This window comes from Schistocerca piceifrons, chromosome 2, assembly GCF_021461385.2.
Source record: "Schistocerca piceifrons isolate TAMUIC-IGC-003096 chromosome 2, iqSchPice1.1, whole genome shotgun sequence".
Taxonomy (NCBI): Eukaryota; Metazoa; Arthropoda; class Insecta; order Orthoptera; family Acrididae; genus Schistocerca; species Schistocerca piceifrons.
In genome coordinates this window covers 576,804,098-576,817,021 of record NC_060139.1, presented here as the reverse complement: position 1 = coordinate 576,817,021, position 12,924 = coordinate 576,804,098, and the positions used below count along the sequence as shown (strand labels likewise).

Sequence of the window (12,924 nt, the reverse complement as noted above, 5' to 3'; positions counted from 1 at the left end):
GACAAAAGCAATGGTAGAGAGGATTACAAATCACAGAATACATGAAAACAATCAATTGTTAATATTATAATATAAACAGAAAGGTAGAAAAATCGACTCACCAAGTGGCAGCAGGGGAATACACACACACACACACACACACAAAAGGTTTTAACTATTGCAAGCCAGTGGCTCTTTCTTCTGGCAGAAGAGTTGAAGGGGAGGGGAGAGGGGTGAAGGAGAAGGACTGGAGAGGTTTAGGAAAAGCAGTACAGTTCAGAAAAGTCACCTAAAACCCCAGGTCGGGAGCACCCACCGAACGTATACCTGCCTTAGTTGATCAACACCTGCAACCCACAGTACAAAGACTTCCACCCCATATTAAGGACACCAACCATTTCCTATATCGTCTGAAATCCGTGCCCATCTCACTCTCACCACAAATCTTGCTTGTCACCACTGACGCCATTTCCCTCTATAAGAACATTCCCCATGTACATGGTCTGCCTGCTGCTGCTGAACATTTCCTCAGTCAATGCCCATCTGACTTGAAGCCTATGACATCCTTCTTCCTCACCTTAATTAAGTTATACAAACAATTACTTCAGCCATACAAACAGATCAGGGGAGTATTTCCTGGGACCCACAAAGCCTTCAGGCCCTAGTTTTGTTCAGGTACATTGATGACATCTTTGCCATATGGATTCATGGTGAGACTGACCTATTAAGATTCCTGGAATCTCTAAATACTATCTCCCAATTAAATATCACATGGTTCTATTCCGAATCCCAAGCCACTTTCCTAGATGTTGATCTTATCCTCACCAGAGGCCAGCTACACACTCCTGTCCACATCAAACCTACTAACAAACATTACTACACACATTTTGACAGTTCCCATCCTTTCCATGTCAAACATTCCCTCCCATTCAAAGCAAACATATTTGTTCATATGCAGGCTCTTTACAGAAATACATCACCGCTCTCACTTCAGCCTTCACTGGATGTAATTATCCCAGCAGCCTAGTAGAAAAGCATATTTCCCAGGTAATCACATCCGATCCTGGTACTGCTGATCCCTCCAAAAAATCAACTTCAGAGCACACCTCTTATCACCCAGTTTTACCCTGGTCTTAAATGTATCAATCAGCTACTTCGACAAGGCCATGACTTCCTAAAATCATGCCCTGAAATGCAATCCACTCTCTCTGAGAATTTGCCGACCACATCTAGAATAGCTTTTCCAATCTCCACAACACCCTTGTCAGACCCTATGCTCCTTCTGCACCTATCTCCCTACCCTATGGCTCCTACCCCTGTGAACGTCCCCACTGCAAGATTTGCCCTGTGCATCCTCCTATCACCATATACACCAATTCCAGCCCTGTAACTGGCAAAACATAAACTATCAAAGGGAGAGCGCCTGAGAAAGGACATGTCATATACCAGTTGTTATGTAAACACTGTTCGGCCTTTTACATCAGCATGTCTGTCAGGATGAATGGACATAGTCAGAGGGTGTATACAGGCAACACACAGTATTGTGTTGCAAAGCATGCTGTACAACATGACAGTCATGACCTCAGTGCCTGTTTCACCACATCCGCCATCTGGATTCTTCCCCAGACACCAGTTTCTCAGAACTCAACAGGCGGGAACTAGCACTATAAAATGTCCTTTGTTCTCGCCACCCACCTGGTCTTAACTTACGTTAATTCCCTCTGTCTCACCATTTTTTCACAGTAACTTGACTCGTCTATTTTTTGTCGTCCCCCCTACCGCCTCTGCTACATACAATGCACTTAGCTTTTCACTTTTATTAACTCATGCATGATGTTTTAGTAGTGATCTCTGTTTTGCATATTACCCTGTCTTCCACTTTTCAGCTCTCAGATTTTCAAATCTTGTTTGGTGCAGTCCCCAACAGTCAGTCTTCCCTTCTCATCCCATCCTGTAAGTCTCCCCTGACCCGGGGTTCTGGGTGGCTTTTCTGAGCTGTACCCCTTTCCTTAAACCTCTCCCGTCCTTCTCCTTCACCCCTCTACCTCCCCCTTCAACTCTTCTGCCAGAAGAAAGAGCCACTGACTCTGAAAGCTTGTAATAGTTATATCCTTTTGCGTGTGCGTGTGCATGTGCATTGTGTGTTGTGTGTGTGTTTTCCCCTGCTGCCGCTTGGTGAGTAGATTTATCTATCCATTTAAATCATAGAATATGTTGAACATAAGTTAATAATTAAAAGTATGCTTTAGGTTTGCAGCTGAGCTGACAATTACATTTTTCTTGTCCAGTTCCTCAGAGCACTGTATTGTATATGCTCTGTGCTCAAATTTCAGACAGATTATGAACCCAAAAACATACTATCACTCAAAGTATCCAGAAAACTCAGAAGTCTCAATTTTTATCTTTTGATTGATCCTTACAAGGACAAGATAAAAATTTCTCAGGCTGGTAAGCAAAGACTGTGATTTTCAGGTAGAAAAGAAGAAAGGAACTCGTTTTAAAATGATGGTTTTGCCAAAGTTTTCCCAGTAAGATGAGTTTATCTCAGAAGTGTGATTTTGGAATGTTTACTAGGTACCCATTTACGACTGTTGGAGGGGGGAGGGGGGGGGGGGAGCTCTCCAGGTGCTAATTACTTTAAATGTGGTAATAAAAAGGAAATCAGAGGCTGTCTTCTAACTATTTTACTTACAACCTCCCAGCATTTCCATTGCTAAAAACCCTTTGTGAGAGGACAGATTGTTCTATGAGGGTTGACTGAAAAGTAATGCCTCCACCTTCATAACTCTTCAACATTGGCAGCACTGGTGTGCAGCAGGTACTGGCTTGTTCCATAGTCTCTTCTCTACAGCTCCAGTTGGTGGGAAGCCTTAGCATTGAAAGGTTGTGTTGCTACAGGGTAAAGTATGGAACCCCGCACAGATGGTCGGTCAATGCTATTTAAGCAAAGTGCAGTCATTGAATTCTTGACAGCGGAAGGTGTCACACCACAGGAGATTAATCAGAGAATGAAAGCAGTTTGTGATGATTGTGTTGATGTGAGTAATGTGCGTTGTTGGATGAGAGAAGTTCCTGGCAAATTTCAACTCTGTGTGCTTTCAATTTAGGAGTCAGCATCTGGGGTACCCATTGTGCACAGATCTTCTGATAGCCAAGCAAAGCAATAATGTGACCCACACGTTCTTGTGAAATGCCGATTGTGCCTGCAATTTCTCTCCAAGTGATACGACAATTGCCCTGAATCAATCTGTCAACATTTTGCTTGTGAAACTCGGTGGTTGCTGTCACTGGATGTCCAACTCTTTGTTTGTCAAGCAGGTCAGATGTTCCCCCCCTCAACATTTTTAAGCTTACTCGTCCAATGACGCACGGTACTCACATCAACACAATCACCATAAACTGCTTTTATTCTCTGATGAATCTCCTTAGCGGTGACACCTACTGTCAAGAATTCAATGACAGCACATTGCTTAAATTGCTTTGACCAACCGTCTGAGCAGGGTTCCATACATTACACTGTAACAACACAACCATTCAATGCTAAGGTTTCCTACCACCTGGCACTCTAGAGAAAGGCTATGGAACAAGACAGTACCTACCAAATACCAATGCTGCCAACTGCTGAAGAGTTACGAAGGTGGAGGCATTACTTTTCACTCAGCCCTCTTAATATAAGAAAAATCCTTTTTTTCCCCTATCCAGGCTGTTTTCACATATTGTTTGAACTCGTTAGCCCAAAAGAGTTATACAGTATATATTTTGCCAGGTAATCAATACTCCTTGAATCCTAGAAAACACTGGTCTCAACCTTTCCCGCAGATGAAACAGACTTCAACACCTTTAGTGTGGTGCCACAGGCTCCCACACATTGCACTGATTTCTGTTTCATTTCTAGCATGAACTGATGGACATGTCAGTACTCTAAATCAATTACTTTTTTTTTTTTTTTTACGTTGATCTAAACAACGTGGGTAGATTTGTTTACACATTTGCTTTTGGTCAATATTCAACAAATGTGGTACACTTCTTGTACGAAGCATTCTAACTATTAATTCTCAAATAAAATTTACTCAATCCTGATATAGCTGTGACACGAGCTATTTCATACACATTTAATCATCAACGGTTCAATATCATATTGTGCACTCTTTTATATTTTCATCTGTAGTTTCAGTTTTGGGATGTCCTTCATGAGTGTCAGAATTTGATTGAAAGAATTTTAGGACATCATGATATTCCAGTTAATTCGAACACATACTTTCTTGGAAAAAATTCGGTCACGGTACGCTGACGTTTATGGGAACGATAATATTTTGTAATTTCACAACCAATTGTAATGATAGCGTCCGTAAACCCAGTAGTGACATCGGATGTTGAGGCGAACCGTTCTAAACAGTCCAAGGCTGTAAACATCTCCTGACGGGTAGGTGGAATGGTGTCTGTATTCTCTTCCTCTTCACTTTCTTCTGATGGCCCTTCTTGCACCTCGTTCACAGCCTTTGGCACATCTGATTCCACAGAAGCACATACGGCAACATCGTCGTCTACACTAATGAATTCTTCTAAACTAATCCCAGGGTTCACAACGTCCTGCAGAACTGTCCATTCATCAGGTGAAGTGGCATCTTCTAACTCGTGGATATCATCAGTGTTGCTATGTCTCCAAGCTCTGTTAAAACACTTCCCTATATGATGTGGCAATACTGAGTTCCAGGCTGCTGCGATGGCTTTTATTGTGTAATGCAGATTCCAATTTGGGGTTGCACTATTGTTTTCAGCAGCCGAATTGCAGCTCTTACAAGTCGCTTATGATAAGCTCTCTTTATGAGAGAGATTATGCCTTGGTCCAAAGGCTGAAGGCGGCTTGTGGCATTGGGTGGAAAAAACTGAACCTTTATGTTGGATAGGTTCAGATCACGAATGTTATGGGCAGTACATCTGTCCAATGTAAGAAGAACATGTCTATTTTGAGCAACCATTCGACTGTTGAAAAAAAAAGAAGCCACTTGTGAAATGATGTGCCATCGATCCAAGCTTTCTTGTGGTGAGAGTAGATGCAAGGTTCTTCTTCTTCTTCTTCTTCTTCTTCTTCTTTCGCTTACACCATAGCCCCACAGCGATCGCAGGGTCGGCGTGGTTAGAATGGATTTGGGAAGGTTAGTTTTAGGGGTGGCCGGACGCCCTTCCTGCCGCCACCCAGTACCCCCAGGGATTGAATCAGTGTATCCCAGCTGTCTGTATCTAGTGTAAATTGTGAAATAGTGCAAACGTGTTTCAAATGTCTGCGTAGCATGTAACTGAGGCGGGACGTGGGGACCAGCCCGGTATTCATCAAGCGGGACGTGAAAAACCGCCTAAAAACCACATCCAGGCTGGCCGGCACACCAGCTCTCATCGTTAATCTGCCAGGTGGATTCGATCCGGGGCCGGCGCGCCTACCCGAGTCCAGGTAGCAGTGCGTTAGTGCTCTCAGCTGCCATGGCAGGTTGAGAGTAGATGCAAGGTAAAGTGTCCATATTTATGTTTTTTAAAACAACGTGGTTTCTCGGATTCACCGATAACCCAAAGACGAAATTTCTCACTGCCATCAGCGTTACAGCACAGTACAATAGTCACACGTTGTTTGCTTCGTGCTCCACCATGACATTTATCACCTTTTATCCCCAGGGTGTGATTTGGAGAAAGATTGTAGAAAAAACCAGTTTCATCCATGTTAAACACATTACACAAGGCATACTTTTCCCTCACTCAGTTGAATTAATGCAACTAGCTGTTCGCACTTTCTTCATCAACCTTACTTGCTTCACCACAAATTTGTACAGATGAAATTGAATGCCTCTTTTGGAACTGATACAACCAACCAGCAGAACAACGAAAGTCTTCAATGCCCATATCTTTAGCAATATCATTTGCTTTTGACTGAACCACAGGGCTATTTAAAGGTATGTTAGATGCATGCATATGATTGAACCATTCTAACGTCTCGATGTCTTCATACTTGGCGGTATGAAGTTGTTTAGATTTGTTTCCAGAACCTGATGCCGCAGCATTAATAATTTTTTCTCGATTCTTAATAATCGTAGATAAAGTAGATTAAAGTATTCCAAACTGCTCTGCAATTGTTGTTTTCTTAGTACCACAGTCCACTTCATCTAGAATCTTAAGCTTTAACTGTACATTTAGAGCTGTCTGTTTCCTCTTTGCCATTTTCGTGTGCTACGGTACCGGTTGTAACTGTAGTTTTTATTCAGTATTCCAACTCGATACAGCTATGACTAACAGAACACCTGTCAAATCTGGCACTGAGTACATTCCTAAATGCTGCTGCACACATTATTGAATATCTTACAATGTACAGCATACACTGATTGTTGAGGTGATAATCATGGCTACCGACCTACAATATGTTAAAAACGAGTCAACAATAAGTATAATTAGCTTTGTAGCTCCATTTCCTACATTCATTTTGGAAAAAAAATTATGCTTTAGAATACTCTAAGGCTGGAAGTTCGTGTTACAGTGAAATTTAATTATGCTAGGAACTGAAACTGAGTTCGTAATTCGCCTTAACCGAAATTCGTGCTAACCGATAAAACATGCCATAAGAACTAATGTATTCCTGGCGGGACCAATATTTTTTTCGCATTAACTGCGAGTTCGTCTTATGCGAGTTCGCACTAACGAGGTTACACTGTATTAATACTGTCTGCAAAGTCTCTGATATACAACATGAACAGCAAGGGTCCCAACACACTTCTCTCAGGCACACCTGAAATTACTTTTACGTCTGATGATGACTCCATCCGAGATAACATGCTGCATCCTCCCTACCAAAAAGTCCTCAATCCAGTCACAAATTTCACTTGATATCCCATACAATCGCAATTTTGACAACAAGCATGGGTGTGGTAGTGAGCCATGCTTTTCAGAAATCAAGAAACACTACGTGTACCTTGTAGCCTTGTTCCAATGCTTTCTTTCAGTATGTCGCGTGAGAAGAGTGCGAGTTTGGTTTCACATGATTAATGTTTTCGGAATCCACGCTGGCTGGCATTGAGGAGGTCTTTCTGTTCAAAATACTTCATTATGTTTCAGCTCAGAATATGTTCTAAGATTCTACAACAAACCGTCAAGGATATTGGACAGTAGTTTTGTGGATTACTTCTACTGTCCTCCTTGTAGACAGGGGTGACCTGTGTTTGTTTTCCAAGAACTGGGTATGGTTTTATGTTCAAGGGATCTACAATAGATTACAGTTAGAAACGATAGGCTAACTCAGCTGCAAATTCAGTATAGAATCTGATTGGGATTACATCGGGCCCAGGAGCTTTGTTCAATTTTAACAATTTCAGCTGTTTCTCAACACCAACAACACTAATAAATATTTCATTTGTCTTTTCAGAGGTACGACGATTAAATTGGGGCAATTCTCTTGGTTATTCCTTTGTAAAGGAACAATTGAAAATGTAGTTAAGCATTCAGCTTTTGCTTTGCTACCCTCAATTTTAGTTCCTGTCTCATTCACTAGAGACTGGGCGCTAACTTTGGTGCCACTAACAACCAGAATTCCCATAGGTTTCGTGAATCATCATTTGACAGTTTTCTGCTACAGTAGCCACTGAAGGCATCAGGCATTGCTCTCTTGATAGCCAAACATGTTTCATTCACCATCTCTCTATCTATAGCCCCCTGCCCTGTTTTATACCTGTTACCTGCAGTAATCTCTGCATCTAAAGAAGTTTCTTTACAGTGACTGTATACCACACAGATTCTGTTTTACTGGGTACATATTATAACATTACAAGCTCGTGGGCGAGTTAGTCATCCAGCTATGCCTGGTATTGTGGAGAAATGAATTTGTTGCATGGTTGAATGATAGGGGACGCAGGGCGCACCATGACCAACCAGCCTGGCTAGTTGACTGTTTCCGCCCCAGGCGAGCTCAGGTGCAGAGACAATGAGCATGTAGCCGCATATGGGTAAATCCCAGAGCTGGGAATTTGGATGGCTGATGATCTCATTGCCTTTGTGCAGAATATGCTCCAAGAGACGGAGTGTCAGATACTCTTAAAGATGGCCAACACCACAGCTCTTTGAGATTCAACAATAACTCACACCAAATATTAATGAAAATCTGAATACATTTGAGATCTCAGAAGAACGAGGTGCATCCAATGGGCACAACACTATCACAATATCCTTAAAACTACAGAAATTAATATTTCACAGTTAATAAACATTTTCACAATGAACCTCTGACTTAACAACTTCAGATGATAGTATTGCACTATAGCTATCAACTCTCAAAGCTACATATCTGTATCTATTTTATTTATTGATTTATAATGTCTTTTATACTGCTTTCATCACACAAATGTTAGTCAGAATATCCTATTCTCCACATACACACAGCAAATTAATACAGCATCAGCATTTCATATTTTGGCATACTTGTGTATTTCTTTAAAGAACTGTTTATTATTTTGCCAGTAACTTTATTTAAATGGTGAAAGCAAGTGCTATTTAAAAACTGTGCAAATGTAAAATTGGTCAAATGCATGTGTTAGTGGACACAACAACTGGAAAGAGAATAAAAAGCCATCTCTGTCAAGAAGGCATAAATAATTGTTTAAATAGTATGCAACAAACTGTTATCATTTATCATGAGCAAACTTGTGCACGAATACTAGCTTAATATCTATGGGAAAACCTTTATTTATGATTACTGTAAATTATTTGAGTGTGACAGAATGTTTATAACATTTCTTTGTTTAAAAATTGGTGTAATACATTAGTTTGGTCCGGAAGTGGTCAAGATGAGTCAAATCTTGTATGTAGAACCTGAGACTGTGTATATTTGGTGTGAACGGCCTTCGGCCAATGAGAGTCGGACAGTGGTGCAACGCTGCTGTAATCAAGGGGAGACTGGGACTTCTCGAGTGAAGAGCTCCATGGGGCAATTCTGGACACTTTGCAGTGAGTTCTGGAAGAAGAAAGACCTGTACCATGTGTGATTCAGTCGTATATGTGATTGTTTCTGGGCGGTGAATGGCTGCTACCACATTTTAGCTTCTGAACGGGCTTTATATTTAAAGAGGTCTGTATGTGCTCCACAGTAGAACTTTAATTTTTGCCGCCTAAATTACAGAATTGGGACTAGACAGAGTATCGGTTACTGTTCTTCATATTGCTTGTTTAATTTGTGAATCAGCCTGTTGAACTCTGAACTGTTTAGAGCTGGCAAATCTTTCATGTATTGTGATCATGAAATGGACTTAAGTTTTCATGAGTCTTTGATTACTCATATCAATCTTTACATAACTTTACTGCATTTGATAAGGGTAATTTCTGTCTAAACTTTAACTGAATATTGCGGACCACTTCACATTTATTTGAGGTGTCTTTTCTTGAACAGACATTATTCAACATAATTCTCGGTTGTCTACATCAGTTACAGACATTAGAACAGAACCCGTTATTATTTAATTATTCATTTAACTGTGTTTCTGCGTACTTTATCAACTCACAATTCTAGCCAATGCATAGACAGACTGACTGCAGGATCAAGCTGTAGGTTATTATTTACAGTTATTTGCAGCAAATTAGCTTCAAGACATACAAGCAGATGGATCAGCCTTATAACTACATTGAGCTATTGTTCTTAAGCAGAGCCAAGCATAGCCCAAGTACCTAAATTACGAGTAAACACAGGTAAACAAGCAACTCATTTGCTTGTATGGGATGCTGTTTCGAAAGAGCAAATACTCAAGCAGTAACCGTTTGGTACTGTCACAATATCTACCCAGTGTAACGTCAACTACTTTTTAAACTTGAACCATAGTTCCTCGTCATGCTCCTGCACTTTGTTGGAAATTTTAAGTTCCTCATTGAAAAATGACACTACTGATTTTTTTATCTAGTTAAGTGAACACACAAATCTTTCTGTTTGTTTTAGTTGTCTATTCTACTTCAGTAACCACTGCTGCCACACATGGACATCCTCGAAGAAGTAGTCTATTTGTTGCCATTAGATACAATATATTTGCATCATGAGTGGGGTTCCTAACTATCTGTTCTAGGTGGTTTTGAGAGAAGGCATTTAGTAATGTTTCATAAGATGTCCTATCATGTCCACCACTAACAAAACAATAACTTTTCCAATTAACTGTTGGATGATTAAAGTCTCCAGCTATTATTACAGTAGGATTAGAGAAATTACGTACTAGTAAACTGAGGTTCTCTCTAAAGTTTTCGGTTACATCATGAGATGAGTGTGGCGGGCAATAGAAGGATGCAATTATCATTTTACACCCACTCCTGATACTGAGTCTTGCCTAAATAATCTCACATGCAGCTTCAATTTATATCTGGGTGGATTTGAATTTCTTGTCTACTGCGACCAAAACACAATGACCATTTCCCATTTGCCTGTCCTTTCGAGCCTTTTGAGATACACTTCAATCTTCCCCAAAAATCTCACTGCCTTCAATTTCTTGTTTCAACCAGCTTTTTGTATCTAGTATTATGCAAGATTCACTGGCACTCTGTTCCGAATGCTTTGTCAGTTAATCATTTAGTATTTTAGTATTCTCACCTGTCGAAGCAATTTGTTCCAGACTTACACTGATAGTTCTGGGTTTCCTACAGCTATCAGTATCTGGACTGGATGCAGAGTCACCTAATCTGAACAAAAAAAACCTTTTGTGCACCACACACAAGTAAGCTACCCGAGTATCAGCCTTTCATATGTAGTGCCACCTGACCCAATTAGGGGCAACCCTATGGCACACTTCCAGGAAGTCGCAGCCTAGCTTGTCACAGAACTTTGGAAGTATCTGGTTCCACCTTTCTATTTGGTTCCACATCCAAGGTAGTTCAACAAACACAAGAGTTCTCAAAGATTTGTGCAAAGAGGCTGCAAGCACATTCGATGTGCTCTCGTTCCACACAGAAGTACAAAGGCTATCATGTTGCAATGTGTCACAGAGTGCTGCAGCTTCAACAAGAAACTGCTTTGTTTCTGGAAAGGGCAAGGATTGAAAAGAGAAAGACATACATGTCAAAATAACAGATAATATAATTATTTATTTCCAAAGTGGTATATCCTGTGGATTTCTTTATGGAAATAAAGATGCTTAACCTCAGATAGTAAGGAAATATAGTAAATAGTTTTGACATCACAAAATAAAGTTGCCAGTTTTCTTTGCACATTGGAGTTTTACCATGTAGGGCTGAAGTTCAAGACATTTCCATATTCCCTGAACTGATAGTGATGCTCAGTGCCAACAGTGAAAATGATCACTTAAACACGAAATAAGTCGGCAATTGTCATCAGTAACTATTTTCCTGAACTGGAGAATCAACAAATCAATGCCTGGGTTTTAAGACCATTTTCTATGAATGAAGGAATATTTTTAGATAGTAAGTTCAAGCGAAATCAGATTTTCTTGAACTAGACACGAAAACAGATCTCTCTCAAACAGAACTAGCAACATTTTGGAGAAAGATTGGTGACAAGTATCCATTATTACCAGAAAATGCTTAAGAATACTTGTTTCATTCGCCACAACTTGAGAGGTGTGAACGTGGATTTGCCACTACAGTGACAATAAAAACAAACACAAGGAACTGATTGACCTTGAAACACAATCTACATTGTACACTGACAGAAAGCACAGTGAACATAATTTTTTTTTTTTTTTAAATAAGCTATACTAATCACCTCACTAACTTTATTTACTAGTTTAATGCAACCCTACATAAACATGTGAACTTTATTTGTTGAACGCTAATGAAATGTTCTGCAGTGTCCTGTAATTTTAAAAACAGGAATGTTCAAACCTCTTTACCAGTCTAAAATTTATCAGAAACTTAACTCTGGGACATTGTTTTCAGTGTGATCCCCTTCGGGGGTAATGGTTTCTGAAAGAACCACGTTTCAAGCTGTCTTCGGAACTTGCAACAGAAAAATCTGCTGGTACCTCCTGTTTACTTATCAGCCAAGCGTTTGTCAATGGAAGGGCCTGGGCCAGTGTTGATCTAAAATTTGTAAATTAAAACAATAGTCGAACTGCTTAATCAATGGCAGTCTTGTCCCATATGTTAACCGGACAAAATTGCTGGTATCAATTTTTGTGAAATTTGTTTTCATCCATACTGATAGAGAAAAAACCACAACACCAAAAAATAATGTATGGAGAGTAATGAAATTTTGGGACTATATGTGTCTAGGTAACATATTTAAGGGTTATGAATATAATAGAGGGAAACATTCCACGTGGGAAAAATATATCTAAAAACAAAGATGATGTAATTTACCAAACGAAAGCCTTGGCATGTTGATAGACACACAAACAAACACAAACACACACACAAAATTCAAGCTTTCGCAACCAACGGTTGCTTCGTCAGGAAAGAGGGAAGGAGAGGGAAAGACAAAAGGATGTGGGTTTTAAGGGAGAGGGTAAGGAGTCATTCCAATCCCAGGAGCGGAAAGACTTACCTTAGGGGGAAAAAAGGACAGGTATACGCACGCGCGCGCGCGCGCACGCACACACACACACACACACACACACACACACACACTTTCGTGTGTGTGTGTGTGTGTGTGTGTGTGTGTGTGTGTGTGTGTGTGCGTGTGTGTGTGCGAGTGTATACCTGTCCTTTTTTTCCCCCCCCTAAGGTAAGTCTTTCCGCTCCCGGGATTGGAATGACTCCTTACCCTCTCCCTTAAAACACACATCCTTTCGTCTTTCCCTCTCCTTCCCTCTTTCCTCACGAAGCAACCGTTGGTTGCGAAAGCTTGAATTTTGTGTGTGTGTTTGTGTTTGTTTGTGTGTCTATCGACCCGCCAGTGCTTTTGTTTGGTAAGTCTCATCAAATGGTTCAAATGGCTCTGAGCACTATGGGACTCAACTTCTGAGGTCATTAGTCCCCTAGAACTTA

At 40.5% G+C, this 12,924-nt stretch overlaps 1 protein-coding gene across 1 annotated transcript in view; it reads right to left on the bottom strand.

The window, feature by feature from the left end:
* Positions 1–12,924, bottom strand: part of LOC124777774 (serine-protein kinase ATM-like) — a 470,606-nt gene that overhangs the window by 371,723 nt on the left and 85,959 nt on the right. The gene's annotated exons all lie outside the window — the stretch shown is intronic.